At 39.6% G+C, this 20,423-nt stretch overlaps 1 pseudogene; it reads left to right on the top strand.

Moving 5' to 3' along the window:
• The first annotated feature begins 1,303 nt into the window (after nt 1–1,303).
• Nucleotides 1,304–3,648, top strand: LOC143670700 (elongation factor 1-alpha 1-like; annotated as a pseudogene).
• The last annotated feature ends 16,775 nt before the right edge of the window (nt 3,649–20,423 follow it).

Genomic DNA, 20,423 nt, shown 5'->3' on the forward strand with positions numbered 1-20,423 from the left:
TATCTACAATTGCAAAGAGATGGAAACAGCCAAAATGTCCATCAACAGACGAGTGGCTAAACAAACTGTGGCGTATACCTACGATGGAATATTATGCAGCTTTAAGACAGACTAAACTTATGAAGCATGTAATAACATGGATGGACCTAGAGAACATTACGCTGAGTGAGTCTAGCCAGAAACTAAAGGACAAATACTGTATGGTCCCACTGATGTGAACCGACATTCGAGAATCAGCTTGGAATATATCATTGGTAACAGAGACCAGCAGGAGTTAGAAACAGGGTAAGATAATGGGTAATTGGAGCTGAAGGGATACAGACTGTGCAACAGGACTAGATACAAAAACTCAAAAATGGACAGCACAATAATACCTAAGTGTAATGTAACTATGTTGGAACACTGAATGAAGCTGCACCTGAAATATAGTTTTTTGTTTCTTTGTTAAAAAAAAAAAAAGAATGTTCATGTTTGTATTCTGTTTTGGTTTTATAGTACAAAATAAATTAAATTTTAAAAGATTTCTCCATAAACAAACAAACAAACAAAAAACCACAAACATATGCATCATGGGTATCCCAGAAGGAGAAGAGAAGGGAAAAAAGAATATTTGAGGAATAATGACCAAAAATTTCCCAACTCTTATGAAAGACATGAATATGCATGTCCAAAGAAGTGCAACAAACCAGCAAACCTAATAGGCCTACTACAAACACATACTAATAAGAATTTAAAATGCCAAAGATAAAGAATCCTGAAAGCAGCAAGAGAATAGTGATTCATCACATACAAGGGAAAGAAGTAAAGTTAAATGCTGATTTATCATCAGAAAGCATGGAGGTGAGAAGGCAATGGAATGATATATTTGGTACAGAAAGAGAAAAACTGTCAGCCAAGAATTGTTTATTCAGAAAAACTGTCCTTCAAAAATGAGGGAGGGTGGGCCATCGTGGCTCAATGGCAGAGTTCTCACCTGCCCATGTTAAAAAAAAATTCACAGATAAACTGAAACTGAGAGAGTTCATCAACAAGAGACCAGCCCTACAAGAAATACTAAAAGGAGTTCTGCAGGCTGAAAGGAGAAGACAGAAGAGACTTTGATGAGAGTGTAGAAATGAAAAGTTTCAGTAGGGGTAACTAAAAGGGTAAAAAGAGAGATGAAAATAAGGTATGACATATAAAAACCAAAGGATGACTTTTTCGCAAGAATACAGGTATCATGTTTTTTTGCCAGAACACAGGTATTGTGTAAACCATCAGATACACGGGTATCATGAAAAGCATTGATATATCTTAAGCCAAAATGGAAAAGGTAAAAACTCATTTCAACATTGTCATTATTAGACATGTAGATTTGGCAAGTCTACCATTACTGGCCACCTGATTTACAAATGTGGTGGAATAAACAAAAGAACCATTGAAAACTTTGAGAAGGAGGCTGCTGAGATGGGAAAGGGGTCCTTCAAGTATGCCTGGATCATGATAAACTAAAAGATGAACATGAGCATGGTTTCACCATTGATATCTCCCTGTGGAAATTTGAGACCAGCAAGTATGATGTGACCATCATTGATGCCCCAGGACACAGTGACTTTATTGAAAACATGATTACAGGACCATTTCAGGCTGATAGTTGTTGCTGGTGTTGGTGAGTTTGAAGTTGGTATATCCAAGAATGGACAGACCCAAGAGCATGCCCTTCTGACTTATATACTGAGTGTGAAATAACTAATAGTTGGTGTTAACAAAATGGGTTCCACTGAGCCACCTTACAGTCAGAAAACATATGAGGAAATCTCTAAGGAAGTCAGCACCTACATTAAGAAAATCAGCTACACATGTTTCTTGAAGATGACTGTATAATGATATAACTTTCACAATGTGGCTGTATGATTGTGAAAACCTTGTGTCTGATGCTCTTTTTATCTATGGTATGGACAGATGAGTAAAACATATGGATTAAAAATAAATAATAGGGGGAACAAATATTAAAATTTAAAAATATATATATTGGATAGATGGAAATACTGGTGGTCAATGAGAAGGAGGGGTAAGGAGTAGGGTATATATGAATTTATTCTTTTCTCTTTTTATTTCTTTTTCTGGAATGATGCAAATGTACTAAAAAATTATCATAGTGATGAATATAAAACTATGTAATGATATTGTGAGCTATTGATTGTACACCATGTATGGAATGTTTGTATGTTAAGAATGTATGTGCTTGTATGTTGTTGTATCAATAAAAATTGACACAATAGCACTTGTGACAATTTCTGGTTGGAATTTTGACAACATACTAACATGCCTTGGTTCAAGGGATGGAGAGTCACCCATAAGATGGCAATGCCCATGAAACCTTGCTGCTGGAAGCTCTGGATTGCATCCGGCCACTTACTTGTCCAACTGACAAGCCCTTGCATCTGCTTGTTCAGGATGTCTACAAAATTGGTGGTGTTTGTACTGTGCCTGTGGGCCAAGTGGAGACTGGTGTTCTCAAACAGGGCATGGTGGTCACCTTTGCTGCAGTCAATGTTACAACTGAAGTAAAGTCTGTTGAAATGCACCATTTTCATTTGCAAAAGCTGCCAGAATGCAATATACCAGAAACAGAATGGTTTTTTAAAAAAAGAGGAATTTATTAAGTTGTAAGTTTACAATTCTAAGGCCATGAAAATGTCCAAGTTAAAGCAAGCTTATAAAAATGTCTAAATTAAGGCATCCAGTGAAAGATACCTTGGTTCCAGAAGGCTGATGATGCTAGGGTTTTCTCTCTCAGCTTGAAAGGCACATGGCCACATTTGCTAGCTTTCTCTCCAGGCTTCTTCAATGGCTTCTCCAGGGGCATTTTCTTTCTTCATCTCCAATGGTCTCTGGCAGTGTGGGCTCTTTTGGCTCTCAAGTTTTTTCCAAAATGGCTCCCTCTTAAAGGACTCCAGTAAGGAACCCCACCTTGAATGTGTGAAGACACATCTCCATGGAAATCATCCAATCAAAATTTACCACCCACAATTGAGTGGGTCACACCTTCATGGAAACAATCAGAAAGCTCCCACCCAGAGATATTGAATGAGGATTAAGGAACTTGGCTTTTCTGGGGTACATAATAGCGTCAAACCAGCACATGCATCACGAAGCACTGAGTGAAGCTCTTCCTGGGGACAATGTGGACTTCAATGTCAAGAACATGTCTGTAAAAGATGTTTGTTGTGGCAATGTGTCTGGTGACAGCAAAAATAACCCACTAATGGAAGCAGCTGGCTTCACTGCTCAGGTGATTATCCTGAACCATCCGGCCAAATCAGTGCTGGCTATGCACCTATACTGGATTGTCACACAGCTCACATCGCTTGCGAGTTTGCTGAGCTGAAAGAGAAAATTGATCACTATTCTGGAAAGAAGCTGGAAGATGACCTTAAATTCCTGAAATTTCATGATGCTGTCATTGTTAATATGGTTCCTGGCAAGCCCATGTATGATGAGAACTTCTCTGACTATCTTCCTGTGGGTCATTTTGCTGTTAATAAAATGTGACAGACAGTTGGTATGGGTGAACAAGAAGCTGGAGCTGGCAAGGTCACCAAGTCTGCCCAGAAAGCTCATAAAGCTAAATGAATATTACTCATAATACTTGCCACCCCAGTCTTAATCAGTGGTGGAAGAACAGTTTCAGAACTGTTTGTCTCAACTGGCCATCTAAGTTTAATAATAAGAGACTGGTTAATGATCACAATACCTCATAAAACCTTCAGAAGGGAAGGAATGTTTTGTGGACCATTTATTTTTGAGTGGTAGTTTTAAGTTATTGGTTTTTAAAATTAGTGCTTTTTAAATGGAAACAATGACCAAAAATCTGACACAGAATTTTGAGATCCATTAAAGCAAAGTTTAATGGGGAAAAAAAAGTCAAAAGATGAAATGGCTGAAGTACTGCCTTTGCAGTAATAACATGAATGTTAATGGATTAAACTCCCCAATCAAGGCTGCCGAGTCCACCTAACTGGGACAGAGCAGTCACTTCAACAAATGGTACTTAAAGAACTGTATATCCATAAGCAAAAGTATGAAAGAGGACTCTTATCTCACACCTTATACAAAAATTAACTCAAAATGAACCAGAGGCTTAAATATAAAAGCCAGAACCAGAAAGCTCCTAGAAGAAATTGTAGGGAAGCATCTGCAAGATCTTGTAGTAGGAGGTGGTTTCTTAAACCTTACACCCAAAGCACAAGCAATTAAAGAAAAAATAGATCAATGGAACCTCCTCAAAATTAAAAACTTTTGTGCTTCAAAGGACGTCATCAAGGGGGTGGAAAAGCAACTTACTCAATAGAAGAAAATATCTGGAAACCACATACCCTATAAGGGTTTAATATCCAGGATATATAAAGAAATCTTCCAGCTCAATGATAAAAAGACAACAATTCAATTAAAAAGTGGGCAAAAGACATGAATAGACATTTTTCCAAAGAGGATATACAAATAGCACATGAAATGGCAATCAATATCAGTAGCTATTAAGGAAATGCAAATAAAATAAAAATAAAAATAAAATGAAACATCATTTCACATCAACTAGAATGGCCACTGTTAAAAAAAACAGAAAAATACAAGTTTTTGGAGAGGATGTGGAGAAATAGGAACATTTATTCACTGCTGGTGGGAATGGAAAAAGGTTCAGCCACTATGGAAGACACTTTGGCAGTTCCTTGGGAAGTTAAATATAGAACTGCAATATGATCCAGCAATCCTGCTACTAGGTATATACTCAAAGAACTAAAAGCAGGGATGCAAACAGAAATTTGAACACCAAAGTTCATAGTAGCATTATTCACAATTGCCAAAAGATGGAAGCAACCCAGGTCTCCATCAACTGACGAGTGGATAAGCAAATTGTGGTAAACACATACTATGGAATATTATGCTGCTGTACAAAGAAATGAAATCATGAAGCATGTGACTACATGGATGAGCCTTCAGGACATTATGTTGAGTGAAATAAGTGACACACAAAAAGACAAGTATTTTATGACCTCACTAATATGAGCTATATATAACTAGCAAACTCATAATGTTAAGATCTAGAACATAAGTCCCCAGAAGATAGAATGAGGGCAGAGAATAGGGAACTGATGCTCATTTGTGCAGAAATGTAATAAGTAATAAGTAATGTAAAAATGTAATAAGGCTAATTGTAAATGATTGGAAATGGATGGAGGTGATATAGGGAATACAATTAACAGCTATCATATGTGAGTACAATTGTGATTGAAAGAGAACATTTAGGGTCCTGTATGTCACTAGAAGAAAAGCCAGAGGATGTAGCACAGTACTATATAACATACTGAACCCTTCCTGAGGCTGAAAATGTCCCAGAATTGATTGTGGTGATGAATGCACAACACTGTGAATTTACTAGAAGACACTGATTGTACACTTTAGATGGATTGTATGGTATGTGAATTTATTCCAATAAATCTGATTTTAAAAAAAGAAAGAGGTCTTGGTGTTAACTAACATTAGACTCTAATAAGGGACGGATGTATGTTTAGAGTAACCACTAAAAGAAAAATAAGAGTATTTAACTTCCAAGCTAATAGGAGAGGGAAATGGAATAATAAAACATATTAAATCAACCCAAAGAAGGCAAAAATAAGAGAAATAATAATATAGAACAAAAGGTACAAATTGAAAGTACTTAGTAATAAGGTAGATTTAAACTTAAATAAAAAATAAATTGCATTAACTACAAGCAATTGAAATGCTTTCATTAAAGGAAAAGGACAATTAGACTGGATTTTGTATTTCAACCTTTAGACTTATAAAAGCCACATCTTAAACATAGGATAGAAAAAGTTTTAAAGTAAAAGGACAGAAAAGATACATTATAAAAACACTATCCAAAAAAAAACTTGTGCAGCTATACTAATTTTAGACAAAATAGAGCCTAAGAGAAAACGCATTACCAATTAAGTTTGTAAGCATCTAATAACTTAGCCTCAAAGTAAAGAAAAAAATTGACCAAACTTTGGTGAATAATAGAAAAATCAGTACAATAAGAGGATAGTTTAACACACTTCCATCAGTAATGATACAAAAGCAGACCAATAATTAATAAGAATATAAAAGATCTAAACAACATCTAGAAAAAAACTAATAAAATATGCACAAGACTCCTATATAGTTTATAATTTATAAAACATTATTGAAAAACTTTAAAGAAGACCTAAATAAAGGGACGATGTTGTCATGGTCAGGTTCATGTACCAACTTGGCCAAGTGGCGGGGCCCATTTGTCTGGTTGGGCAAGTGCTGGCCTATCTGTTGTTATGAGGAAATGTCATAGAATTAAATCATTATCACATCAGCTGCATCCACAGCTGATTGCATTTATAATCAGCAAAAGGGAGTGTCTTCTGCAATGAGTAACATTTAATCTAATCACTGGAAGGCTTTTAAGGAGGACTCAGAAGAGACCGTCTCTCTTCCTGCTTCAGCTGGTGAGCCTCTCCTGTGGAGTTCATCCAGACCCTTCATCAGAGTCATCAGCTTCATAGCCTGCCCTGTGGATTTTGGATTGTACAGTCCCAAGGTTACATGAGACACTTTCATAAATTTTATATCTACAGATATTTCCTGCTGATTCTGTTTCTCTAGAGAACCCTAGCTAAGTTTGGTACCAGGAGTACCAAAACTCCAGTTTGGTACCAGGAGTGGTTCTTAAGAAACAGAATCTTAAAAATGGGTTTTTATGATTGGTTTTCTATTCTGACTGGACTCAAAGGTACTAAAGACTCTGATTTCCATAATCAGAATGATACTGCCAATCCATGGGGTGAGTTGGCAAAAGAGATAGTAAAAATATCACCACTGGATTCTTCTAATGCTTTACTTGCATGAAACCAGGCTCTGAGGGATAATGTTTTTGACACCTTTATGGAGTTTTGTGGAAACAGAAAGTATAGAGATGTCGGCTGGTTGTTGTTAGATACACTGTATACATTAATGAGTGAAAGGGATCGGCTTAAGGCTTCAAATGAGAAGCTTACACACTGCCTGACAGATGTAAATGTTTCTGAGTGTCCTGAAGGAAAATCATGTTTCCAGTAACAGTAGACTTGAGATCTCCAAAAACCATACTCAGAATCTTGTTGTTAGAGTAGCAACTTTACAACATAAAAGGAAATCTCAGTCTTGCATGGTGCGTGCCATTAAAGTGAGGGCGTTAATTGGAAAGGAGTGGGACCCTGAAAAATGGGATGGTGACATATGAATTGATAATGATGTCGGGGGTGAGGTCGAAACCCTAGGCCATGCTGAGTCTTCTCTAGATGACCCTGTAATAGTCTGCCCTGCGGAGTTGGCCACCCAACCTCAACCTGAAGGGATTAGCCCTCGAGTGATTAATCCTGTTTCACCAGATGAAACTGCAAATGAACGCCCTGAAGCAAATGGCTTGAAAGATACTTCTAGTTCTTTTCATGAACCACTCCCACCACCCCTCATTTCTTCCAGACCTATAAGTAGACTAAAGTCCCAACAGGCCCCTAAAGGTGAGATACAAAGTATCACACATGAGGAGGTACATTATACTCCAAAAGAACTGTGTGAGTTTTCCAATTTATATAGGCAGGAATCAGGGGAATATGTGTCTACAGTGGATTTTAAGGGTGTGGGATAATGGTGGGAGGAATATAAGGCTGGATTAGGCTGAATTTCTTGATATGGGCCCACTAAGCAGAGATTCTGCATTCACCAGACTGTTAATGCCTTTTAAAAGTCTGCTGAATGCAGAATCTCTGCTTAGTGGGCCCATAACAAACTGCAACTTAGAAAAGCTCAATGGGTTAGAGAAGGCATTAACAGTTTGTTTGGATGGTTGGCTGAAACATGGATCAAAAGGTGGCCAAATGTTACCTAAGATTGAAATGCCAGAACTACCCTGGTATAATGTAGATGAGGGGATCCAGAAGCTTAGAGAGATTGGAATGTTAGAGTGGATTTATCATGCAAAGCCTGCTCTTACACCCCAGGAATGTCCAGAGGATGCACATTTTACCAGAACTGTGAGAAATAAATTTGTGAGACTAGCTCCATCGTCCCTGAAGAGCTCTGTGGTTGCACTTCTCTGTGGGTCAGATATTACTGTGAGAACTGCTGCCACTGAGCTAGAATCCCTAAACACAATGGGGATGACCAGATCCCGAGTTGGCAGAAGCCAAGTGGCAGCACTTAATTGCCAAAGAGAAGGTGAACGTGGCTATCATAATAAACAGCAGACTCAAAGCAGGAGTAAAATAATCTGACTCGCAGAGGCTTGTGGCATTGGCTAGTAGATCATGGGGTACATAGAAGTACAATAGATGGGCAGCCTACTAAATTCTTGTTTGAGCTTTATAAACAAAAGAGTTCTAGATCAAATGAACAGAAGTCTAACTTGAATTATAAAAACAGGGAGTCACCACCCTTAATCAGTTTCCAAACTTGAGACAGCTTACAAACCCAGAGCCCCTTGAATGAGGGGGAGGCTAGGTCCCTTTGGAGGAGGACCCTGTTACACTGTCACAAATTTATACTGTTAATCTTCCTCTAAGCCTTCCCCAAGGAGACCAATGGCCTTTTACCAGGGTAACTGTGCATTGGGGAAAAGGAAATGATCAGATGTTTTGGGGATTATTAGACACTGGTTCAGAAGTGTCATTAATTCCAGGGGACCCAAAACATCACTCTGGTCCACCAGTCAGAGTGGGTGTTTATGGAGGTCAGGTGATTGATGGAGTTTAAGCTCAGGTCTGTCTCACTATGGGTCCAGTGGGCCCCCAGAACCATTCTGTAGTTATTTCTCCAGTTCCAGAATGTGTAATTGGAATAGACATACTGAGCAACTGGCAGAATCCCCACATTGGCTCTCTACCTCATGCAGTGAGGGCTATTATGGTGGGAAAGGCCAAGTAGAAGCCACTAAATCTGCCCCTACCTAGCAAAAGAGTAAATCAGAAGCAATACTGGGTTCCCAGAGGGATTGCAAAGATTACTGTCACTCTTAAGGACTTGAAGGATGCAGGGGTGGTGATTCCCACCACGTCCCCATTCAACTCTCCTATTTGGCCTTTGCAGAAAACAGATGGGTCTTGGAGGATGATGGTGGATAATCATAAGCTCAACCAAGTGGTAATTCCAATTGCAGCTGCTGTTCCGGATTTGGTATTGTTGCTTGAGCAAATCAATACATCCCCTGGTACCTGGTATGCAGCTATTGATCTGGCAAATGCTTATTTCTCAACAGCTATTGTAAGGACCACCAGAAACAGTTTGCTTCCAGCTGGCAAGGTCAGCAGTATACTTTCACTATCTTACCTCAGGGTATATGACATATCCAGCCCTATGTCATAATCCTGCCCACAGGGACCTTGATCATTTCCCTGTCCCACAAGACATCACACTGGTCCATTATATTGATGATATCATGTTGATGGGACCTAGTGAGCAAGAAGTAGCAAACACTCTAGACTTATTGGTAAGGTATTTGCATGTCAGAGGATGGGAGATAAATCCAACAAAAATACAGGGGACTTCCACATCAGTGAAATTTCTAGGTGTCCAGTGGTGTGGGGCATGTCAAGATATCCCTTATAAGGTGAAGGATAAGTTGCTGCATCTGGCCCCTCCTATGACCAAAAAAGAGGCACAATGCCTAGTTGTCTCTGGATTTTGGTGATAACATATTCCTCATTTGGGTGTGCTACTCTGGCCCTTTTATCAAGCGACCAGAAAAGCTGCTAATTTTGAGTGGGGACCTGAACAAGAGGAGGCTCTGCGACAGGTGCAGGCTGCTGTACAAGCTGCTCTGCCACTTGGGCCATATGATCCAGCAGATCCAATGGTGCTGGAAGTGTCAGTGGCAAATAGAGATGCTGTCTGGAGCCTTTGGCAGGCCCCTATAGGAGAATCACAATGCAGACCCTTAGGATTTTGGAGCAAGGCCTTACCATCTGCTACAGATAACTGCTCTCCTTCTGAGCAACAGCTTTGGCCTGCTACTGGGCCTTAATAGAGACCAAACACTTAACCGTGGGCCACCAAGTTACCATGAGACCAGAGTTGACTATCATGAGCTGGGTGTAATTTGACCCAGAAAGCCATAAAATTGGGTGTGAGCAGCAGCACTCCATCATAAAATGGGAATGGTATATACAAGATAGTGCCAGAGCAGGTCCTGACGGCACAAGTAATTACATGAGGAAGTGGCCCAAATGCCTATGGCCCCCACTCCTGCCACATTAACTTCTCTTTCCCAGACCAGAGCTATGGCCTCTTGGGGAGTTCCTTACAGTGAACTGACTGAGGAAAAGAAAACTTGGGCCTGGTTTACAGATGGTTCTGCATGATATGCAGGTATCACCCCAAAGTGGACACCTACAGCACTCCAACCCTTTTCTGGGATGTTCCTGAAGGGCAGTGGTAAGGGGAAATCTTCCCGGTGGGCAGAACTTCAAGCAGTGCACCTGGTTGTTCATTTTGCTTGGAAGGAGAACTGGCCAGAGGTGCATTTGTATACTGACTCATGGGCTGCTGCTAATGGTTTGGCTGGATGGTCAGGGACTTGGAAAGACCATAATTGGAAAACTGGTGACAAGGAGGTCTGGGGAAGAAGTATGTGGATAGACCTTTCTGAGTGGGCTAAAAACATGGAGATATTTGTGTCCCATGTGAATGCACACCAGAGAGTGATTTCAGCAGAGGAAGATTTTAATAATCAAGTGGATAAGATGATCCGTTCTGTGTATACTAGTCAGCCTCTTTCCCCAGCAACTCCTGTCATTGCCCAATGGGCTCATGAGCAAAGTGGTCATGGTGGTAGGGATGGAGGTTATGCATGGGCTCAGAAACATGGACTTCCACTCTCCAAGGCTGACTTGGCTACAGCCACTGCTGAGTGCCCAATCTGCCAGCAGCAGAGACCCACACTCAGCCCCCAATATGGCACCGTTCCCCGAGGTGACCAGACAGCTGCATGGTGCCAGGTTGATTACATTCGACCATTCCTTTCATGGAAGGGGCAGAGATTTGTTCTAACTGAAATAGACACATACTCTGAATATGGATTTGCTTTCCCTGCATGCAATGCTTCTGTCAAAACTACCATTCCTGGACTTACAGAATGCCTTATCCATCATCATGGTATTCCACACAGCATTGCTTCTGATCAAGGAACACACTTCACAGCAAATCAAGTGTGGGAATGGGCACATGCTCATGGAATTCTCTGGTCTTACCATGTTCCCCATCATCCAGAGGCAGCTGGATTGATAGAACAGTGCAATGGCCTTTTGAAAACTCAATTACAGTGCCAATTAGGTGGCAATGCCTTGCAGGGCTGGGGTGATATTCTCCAGGAGGCTGTGTATGCTCTGAATCAGTGTGCCCTATATGGTGTTGTTTCTCCCATAGCCAGGATCCATGGGTCCAGGAACCAAGGGGTGGAAACGGGAGTGGTGCCACTTGCTATTACCCCTAGCAATCCATTAGGAAAATTTTTGCTTCCTGTCCCAGAGACCTTAAGCTCTGATGGTCTACAGGTTTTAGTTCTAGAAGGGGGAGTGCTTCCACCAGGAGAAATAACAATGATTTATTGAACTGGAAACTAAGGCTACCACCTGGCCACTTTGGGCTACTCATGCCTCTGGATCAACAAGAAGAGGATTACTTTACTGGCTGGGGTGATTGACCTTGACTATCAAGGGGAAATAGGTCTGCAACTACAGAATGGGGGTAAAGAAGAGGTTTCCTGGAATACAGGAGATCCCCTAGGGTGTCTTTTCGTACTACCATGCCCTGTGATTAAAATCAATGGAAAGCTGCAACAATCCAATCCAAGCAGGACTACTAATGGCTCTGTAAGTTCAGGAATGAAGGTTTTGGTCACCCCACCAAGCAAAGAACCACAGCCAGTGAAGTACTTGTTGAAGATAAAGGGAACATGGAGTGGGTAGTGGAAGAAGGTCGTGATAAATATGAACTATGCCCATGTGACCAGTTAGAGAAACAAGGACTTCAATACTGTTCTGTTCATGTTATTGTATTTAAGTTGTAAGATATCAAGTTTATGAATGAGTATTATCCAAGGACTTGCACCCTATTCTGGGGAGATTTAATGCATTTCCAATTGTACACAGGACAGTTGAGTATTGTTAGGTGAGGAAAAAAATCTGTCTTTTATTGCTTTCTATTTAAAGATTAAGTATGGCTTAAGGTGATGTGTATAGCTGCCAAGTTGACAAGGGGTGGACTGTCATGGTCGGGTTCGTGTGTCAACTTGGCCAGGTGGTGGTGCCTGGTTGTTTGGTTGGACAAGTGCTGGCCTGTCTGTTGCTATCAGGACATTTCATAGAATTAAATCATGATCACATCACCTGCATCCACAGGGGAGTGTCTTCTGCAATGTGTGACATTTAATCTAATCAATTAAAGGCCTTTAAGGAGGATTCAGAAAAGATAGTCTCTCTTCTTGCTTCAGTTGGTGAGCTTCTCTTGTGGAATTCGTCCATACCCTTCATCAGAGACATCAGCTTCACAGCCTGCCCCATGGATTTTGGACTTTACATTCCCATGGTTACATGAGACACTTTTATAAATTTTATATCTATGGTTATTTCCTGATGATTCTGTTTCTCTAGAGAACCCTAGCTAATACAGATATACAACAGTCATGGATGGAAAAACACAATATTGTAAAGATGTCACTTCTCCCCCAAAATTGATCTATATATTCAATGCACTCTAATTCAAAATTTCAAAAAGTTTGTTTGTTTGATTAGTTTTGTTTGATTTTCTGTAGAACTTGAAAAACTGATTGTTCTAGTTTGCTACCTGCTGGAATGCAACACGCCAGAGACAGATTGGCTTTTAATAAAAGGGGATTTATTTTGTTAGTTCTTCAGAGGAAAGGCAGCTAACTTTCATCTGAGGTTCTTTCTTACGTGGGAAGGCTCAGGGTAATCTCTTCTGGCCTTCTCTCCAGGCCTCTGGGTTCCAACAACTCTCCCAGGGGTGATTCCTTTCTGCATCTCCAAAGGCCTGGGCTGAGCTGAGAGTGCTGAGATGAGGTATGCTGAGCTGCTTGGGCTGTGCTACGTTGCACTCTCTCATTTAAGCACCAGCCAATTAAGTCAACCATCATTCATTGCAGCAGGCACGCCTCTTAACCAGCTGCAGATGTAATCAGCAACAGATGAGGTTCACATACCATTGGCTCATGTCCACAGCAACAGAACTAGGTGCCTTCCCCTGGCCAAGTTGACAAGTGAATCTGACTACCACACTGATGATAAACTTTACATGGAAATCCAAAAGACCTGGAATAGCCAAGGAAGTCTGGAAGGAGAACAATGTTTGAGAGCTGCCTCTAACAGCCTTTAAAACTTATTATAAAACTATAGCAAATGAACTAATTGTTAGCTAGGATAGATATGTAAACTGGTGGCATAAAGTAAAGATCCAAGAAACAGTGCCAGCATATTTGGACATGGGCAGAGCAGTGGGCAGCGGGGAAAAGACAGACTTGTCAATAAATTATTTGAGGACAATTAGGTAAACACATGGGAAAAAAGTAAATCTTGTTCCCTACTTTTCATCATACACACAAATCAACTCCAAGCAGAATATAGATTGCAGTGTGAAATACAAAAAAATAAAGCTCCTAGAAGATGATATAAGAGAGTATCCTCATGGATGTAGAGTAGAAAAAGACAATTTAAACAGGATGCAAAAAGTATAAGCCATATGAAATTTTGATAAATTGGACTACTTCAAAATTAATATCTATTCTTCAGAAAGCATGATTAAAAGCTGAAAAGGAAAGTCACAGAGAGGGGGAAATATTGCAAAATAGATGTGCCAAAGGGCTGGTTTCCTACAAATCAATAAGACAGACAATAAATTGTTTGAGGATAACTAGGTAACCATGCGGGATAAAAGTGAATCCAATAGAAAAGGGACTTGAGCACGCTCTTCACAAAACTGTGAATAATCAAATAGTCAATAATCATAAAATATTCTCAAACTCATTAGTAATCAGGGAAATGTATATTAGAACCTCAAGAAACCACGATATCCTCAACACACTGTTATTGTCAGACAATACCAAATGCTAGCAAGGCTGCAAAGCAATGTGGACTCTCGTAGCCTGATGAAGGGAATGTCAATTGGCAAACAGTTTAGCATTATCAACTAAAGTTAAGGACACGAATACCCCATGACCCAATTATTCCAACTCCTAACTATGAATCCAACAGAAATGTATATACTTGTGCACCAAGAAAAATAATCAAGAATGTTAATAGTTTCATTATTCCTAATAGACCCAAAGTAGAAATAAACCTAATGTCTACCAACAATAAAAGGAATAAATAAATTATAGTATATTTTTAAAAATAGAATACTAGATAGCAATGAACATGTTCAAATTATAGCCATCCAAAATAACACGGATAAATCTCACAGATGTAAAGTTAGGTTAAAAGAAGCCAGACACAAAAGAATGTATACAGTATGATTCCATTTATATAAACATCAAAAACAAGCATAATGACATCCAGGGGTGAAAGTCTTCCTGGCAGTGTGGGAGATAATGTCCACAGATGAGTCAGCCCTGGCACTATGGGATCAACAACTTCATCCTGACCAAAAGGGGAAAAGAAGTTTAACTAATAAAGTATCAGTGGCAGAGAGAGTTCAAATAGAGTAGAGAGGCTACTCTAGAGGTTGCTCTTATGCAAACTTCAGTTAGACGTTGCTACCTATCATTACTTGCCAAACGCCAGCCAGGACCATTCCAGCCAATCCTAAAGAACACCTAGGGCAATATATAGGATTCCACAAGGGTTCCAGGCACTAGAGTAACTTTCCAGAAACCTGCAACCTCCAGATGGGTCCTTGGTCCAGATAAGTCCTGAAACCTAGCCCAGCCTCTTCTGAACATCAGCTAGTTCCATTTTCCTACCCTATATTAGTGACAGACCCTTCCAACATTAAGAAGTTAGAATGGCCATAGCCAAAACACCCCTAAAGAGAGGGATAGAAAGATCAAAGGTGATGGTGGAGTTATACAGAGAAGGTAGGGTTTAACAAATGAATAGGATTCATTAAATTGATATCTTTTAGTCCCCAGTATCTTACAGCAGCTAGAAGTAAAAACCTAAAATTGTGGAATTGTAACCCATGCCAAACTCTGAAATCTGTTCTACAACTCACTGTGGTGCTGTGCTTTGAACTTTATTGCTTTTTTGTCTATATGTTATTTTTGACAAAAAAGGGGGAGGAGTCGATTGTGATGATAAAAAAAATATTCATGCCTTCTAGCCTTCTATATTTTGGAGCAGCTTGAAGGAGAACTCTGAGAGGATCATATGGTAGCCCATGACAAACTCTGGGATCTGTCTGTACTTGTTGAAGAGTGCTTTGAAAACTATTGCTCCTTTATTTTTTCACTTTGTATATATGTTATATTATACAATAAGAAGTTTTTTTTAAAAAAAGCATAAGAATGTTTAACTAGGCCAAACTTAAACATTTGGAAATACATAGATGTGATGGTAACACGTTATTATGAGAAAAATTAAAAGTGCTGAATTGTGGGTGAATGTCATAGAAAGGGGAAATTTAGAGTCATGTACATCACCAGAAGGAAAGTTGGAGATTAAGACATGGGAATGTGTACAGTGAATCTTGCGGTAGACAATGAGTGTTATTACTTGTACAAATATAAGTTATTTCATGAACTGGAACAAATGTACAATACTATTATAAGGAGTTAACAATATAGGGATATATCGGGGAAAATGTGCCTGTTGCAAACTATGAACTATAGTTAACAGTAATATCTTAATATTCTTTCAACAGTAATAAATGTACCACATCTTTACGAGGGGTCAATAATGGGGGGACGGTGCACAAGTGGTTCAATGATAGAAGGCTCATCTGCCATGAGGGAGACCAAGGTTCAATTCTAAGCCCATGGATTCCCCCCCCTCCCAGAAAAAGGAAAAAACTTAATAATATTAGGGGAGCATAAGGTGTATGAGATGTTTTAGGTTTTATTTTTTATTTTTTTATTTCTCTGGAGCAATGAAAATGTTCTAAAATTGATCATGATGATGAATGCACAACAATGTGATGATACTGTCAGCCATTCAATGTATACCTCAGATAGACTGTATGGTGTGTTACTGTATCTCAGTAAAGTGGCATTAAAAAAACAAGCATAGTGGGTGTGAGGGTAGTTCAATGGTAGAATTCTTGCCTGCCATGCCGGAGACCCCACTTCAATTCCCAGTCCATGCACTTTCCAAAAAACAAACAAGCAAAATAAACAAAAAAAATTTTTTTCCACAAAATGGTGCTGCAATAACAGGAAACTCACATGGAAAAATAATGAAATGTGACCCTTCCATACAGCATACAAAAAAATAAAAATACAAGCATAACCATATGGTTCAGAGATGCACGTGATAAAGAAAAGTGAAAAAGCAATTACAATAGAAGTCAGAATAGTGGTTTCCTCTGGAGGTAGAGATTGGGAGGAGCTCTGGGGTGATACAGGTTTCTGGATCTGAGTGGAGATGGTATGTATATTCACTTTATGATCAATTATTGTATTGTACATCTTTTCTGTGCGTTTTCCTGTGTATTATATTTCACAATTTAAAAATATTTTTTTAAAAAAGCAAATAAGAAAAAATGGAAAGCCTTAGAGATTCCTCCCAAGTAATCTTCCCTACACTGTGATGTCAGATCAAAGAATGGAATGATTACATTCGTGCTCAAACAGGTCCTGGCCCTTGGAGGGACTCTTGTCTTTTAATTGATTGGCTCAATGTCATTAAAACCCCCAAAGGAAGTTTAAATATGACAATGGCATAACCCATCTCTCTGGTCCAAGTAGCTGAAATTTCCAGGAAAATGCAAAAAAACCCAGCCCCAAATATTCAACTTCCCCATTTGGAGAATTCCTGATATTCTCACAAGCAGTGGAGACAACCAAATCAATAGGCCAAGCCCTCGATCTTGGGGTTCGCCCTACGAAACTTATTCCTAGAGAGGATAGGCTAAGTCTACTGAAAATTAGTCCTCCTCCTTTGTTGCTCAGATGTAGGCTCACTCTCTCTAAGTGCAACTCTGCAAGTGAAATCATTGCCCTCCCCCACTAATAGGGACATGACATCCAGGGGTGAAAGTCTCCCTGGTGGCATGGGAGATGATTCCCAGTGATGAGTCTGGCCTTGACATAGTGGAATCAACAATTCCATTCTGACCAAAAGGGGGAAAAGAAGTGCAACTAATAAAGTATCAGTGGCTGAGAGAGTTCAAATAGCGTCAAGAAGCTATTCTGGAGGTCACTCTTACACAAGCTTCAGTTAGACATTGCTACCTATCATAACTTGCCAAACGCCAACCAAAACCATTCCTGCCAATCCTAAAGAACACCTAGGGCAATATATAAGATTCTACAAAGGTTCCATGCACTAGGGTAACTTTCCAGAAACCTACAACCTCCAGATGGGTCCCTGGACCTGATAAGTCCTGAAATGCAGAGGGGCCAGCCTCTCCAGAATATCAGATAATTCCATCCCCCCCATCCCATATTATTGATAGCCTCTTCCAACATGAAAAAGTTAGAATGGCCGTAGCCCAAATACCCCTAAAGAGTGGATAGAAAGATCAAAGGTGATGGTGGAGTTATACAGAGAAGATAGAGTTTAACAAATGAATATGATTGCTGAATCATTAAATCAACATTTCATTTAGCCTCTGTTATCTTAGAGCAACTAGAAGTAAAACCTAAAATTGTGGAATTGTAACCCATACCAAACTCTGAAATCCGCTCTATAACTAATTGTTGTATGTGCTTTGAAATTTATTGCTTTTTTGGATATATGTTATTTTTCACAAAAAAAAGGGGAAAAAATCAGGTGCCTGCCCATGCAAAAAATATATATATATATATATTGTGATAACTGTAGATTTCATGCAGTTGAAAGAAATAATACAGAGAAATCTTGCATAAACTTTATCCAGTTTTCCCCAACAGTGAAAATCCCTGGTCTCAGTTTTGCAGGGAGCAATGTAAGCCTCGTGACATATCCTGGGTGTACGTTTATTTGGTCCAATTTTTCTGGTGGTGGCTTGAGGAACTCACTGTCCCAGAACTTGCCCTGCATGTAGAAGGCAGCTCACAGAACTCTCCTGCAGAATGCAGTGTGAGAGCATTAAAGTCATGCTCCCTGAGGCAAGAGATTTCTGGCTGTAGGAAATACAGTGCAGTGCCTAGGACTGTGAAAAAACTGTTTCACAGGACATCTGTACCTATGTAAATGGGGGAGTTTCTAGGGCCACATGTTTATGCCCAAGGCAAGACATTTGTGCAAGAAGGATAAGGGAGGCCTGTATATTTTGACCTAGAGCTATTCTCTAAACTCATTTTACAGATAAGCCTTAAAGGAGAGCACTTGCACAGATCAATCAACAAAGACTGGGAAATATGTTTTCTTTTTTCCCTCTTTTTTTTTTGTTAGCTCCTGACATTCCAGAAAAGCTCTGTCATAACACTACCTGGATACAAGGTAAAGGGACAGATGCCTCAGAGTCTAAATTCCAGTAATAATGCACTAAAATATCAGAATTTCCAGGTTTCAACAAAAGGTTACAAAACATGCAGAAAAACAGGAAGTGATGACCTAGGCAAAGGAGAAAATTAAAGCATTACAAACTACTAATGAGGAAGACCAGGCCTAGATCATATTCAGACAAAGACTTTTTTTTAATGACCCTAAATATGCTCAAAGAGCTAAAGGAAAACATGGAAAAAGAATAAAAGAAATCAGGAAAATGACAAAGAGAATATCAGTAGAGAGGTGGAAATTATGAACAGGAACCAAAAAGCTGAAGACCACAGTAACATAAAATTCCCTAGAGAGGTTCAACAACAGTTTGGAGATTGCCGAACAATGAATCAGTGAACTTGAAGATAAAACAGCGGAAATCATCCAGTCTGATGAACAGAAAGAAAGAATAAAGAAATGTGAACAGAACCTGTGGCACTTGTAGGACACCTTCAAGTGTACCAATATATATAAGTATTGTGAGAGCACCAGACAGAGAAGAAAGAGAAAGGGGAAGAGGGAATATTCAAAGAAATAATGGCTGAAAACTTACCAAATATTACAAAAGACATAAATATACACATCCACGATGCTTAACAAACTGCAGACAGGATAAACACAAATAGACACACACCATGGCATATTATATTCAAACTGTCAAATTAAAAACGTAGAGAATTTGTTTAAATATTTTTATTGAGAAATAGCCACACATGTGCCGCCCAACCATATTATACAATCAATAGCTCACAATATCATCACATAGTTGTGCATTCTTCACCATGATCATTTTTAGAACATTCAGATCACTCCAGGAGAAGAAGTAAAAATAACTCATACATCCCATACCACTTACCCCTCTGTGTTAATTTGGAAGCTGCCAGAATATGATTTAACAGAACTAGAATGGCTTTTAAAAGGGGGAATTTAATAAGTTACAAGTTTTCAGTTCTAAAGAACTTAAAGTGTCCAAATTAAGGTACCATCAAGAGGTTACCTTCACTCAAGGAAGGCCAATGGGTCAGGAACACCTCTGTCAGCTGGGTAGTCATGTGACTGGCATCTACTGGTCCCTTGCTCCTGAGCTTCACTGCTTTCTGCCTCTATTCCTGTGGGGGTTCCACCCTTGTCTTTTCTGGGACTGGCCTTCATCTCTTGGCTTCCCGTGGCTCTCTCCAGGTTCTAGCTTGCATACCATCTCATGGGAAGATACATAGCAATGTCTGCTGAGCTCCGAGCCTCTCCAAACATCTGCATCTCTGCTTTATCTGTTGGCTCTGAAGTTTCTGTTGGCTCTCTTTCTGTCAGCTCTGTCATTTCTGTCAGCTGGGCTCTGACGTTTCTGTCACCTCTGTCACTTCTGACTCTCTCCAAAATGTTTCCTCTTTTAAAGGATTCCAGTAAACTAATCAAGACCCACCTGGATTGGGTGGAGTTACATCTCCATCTAATCAAAGGTCATACCGACAATTGGATGTCACATCTCTGTGGAGGTAATCTAATCAAATGTTTACAGCCTACAGGATTGAATCAGGATTAAAAGAAATGGCTGCCTCCACAAAATTGAATCAGGATTAAAACATGGCTTTACTGGGGTACATAATATTTTCAAGCCAGCACACCCTCCCTCTCATTGACCCACAGTATGTCAATCTACTCAATTTTTATCTTTTATCTCCCCCTATTGTTTATTTTTTATCTTTTTTTTTTTACTCACTTGTCCATACCCTGGATAAAAGGAGCATCAGACACAGGGTTTCACAA

Source organism: Tamandua tetradactyla, chromosome X (genome assembly GCF_023851605.1).
Source record: "Tamandua tetradactyla isolate mTamTet1 chromosome X, mTamTet1.pri, whole genome shotgun sequence".
NCBI classification, from domain to species: domain Eukaryota; kingdom Metazoa; phylum Chordata; class Mammalia; order Pilosa; family Myrmecophagidae; genus Tamandua; species Tamandua tetradactyla.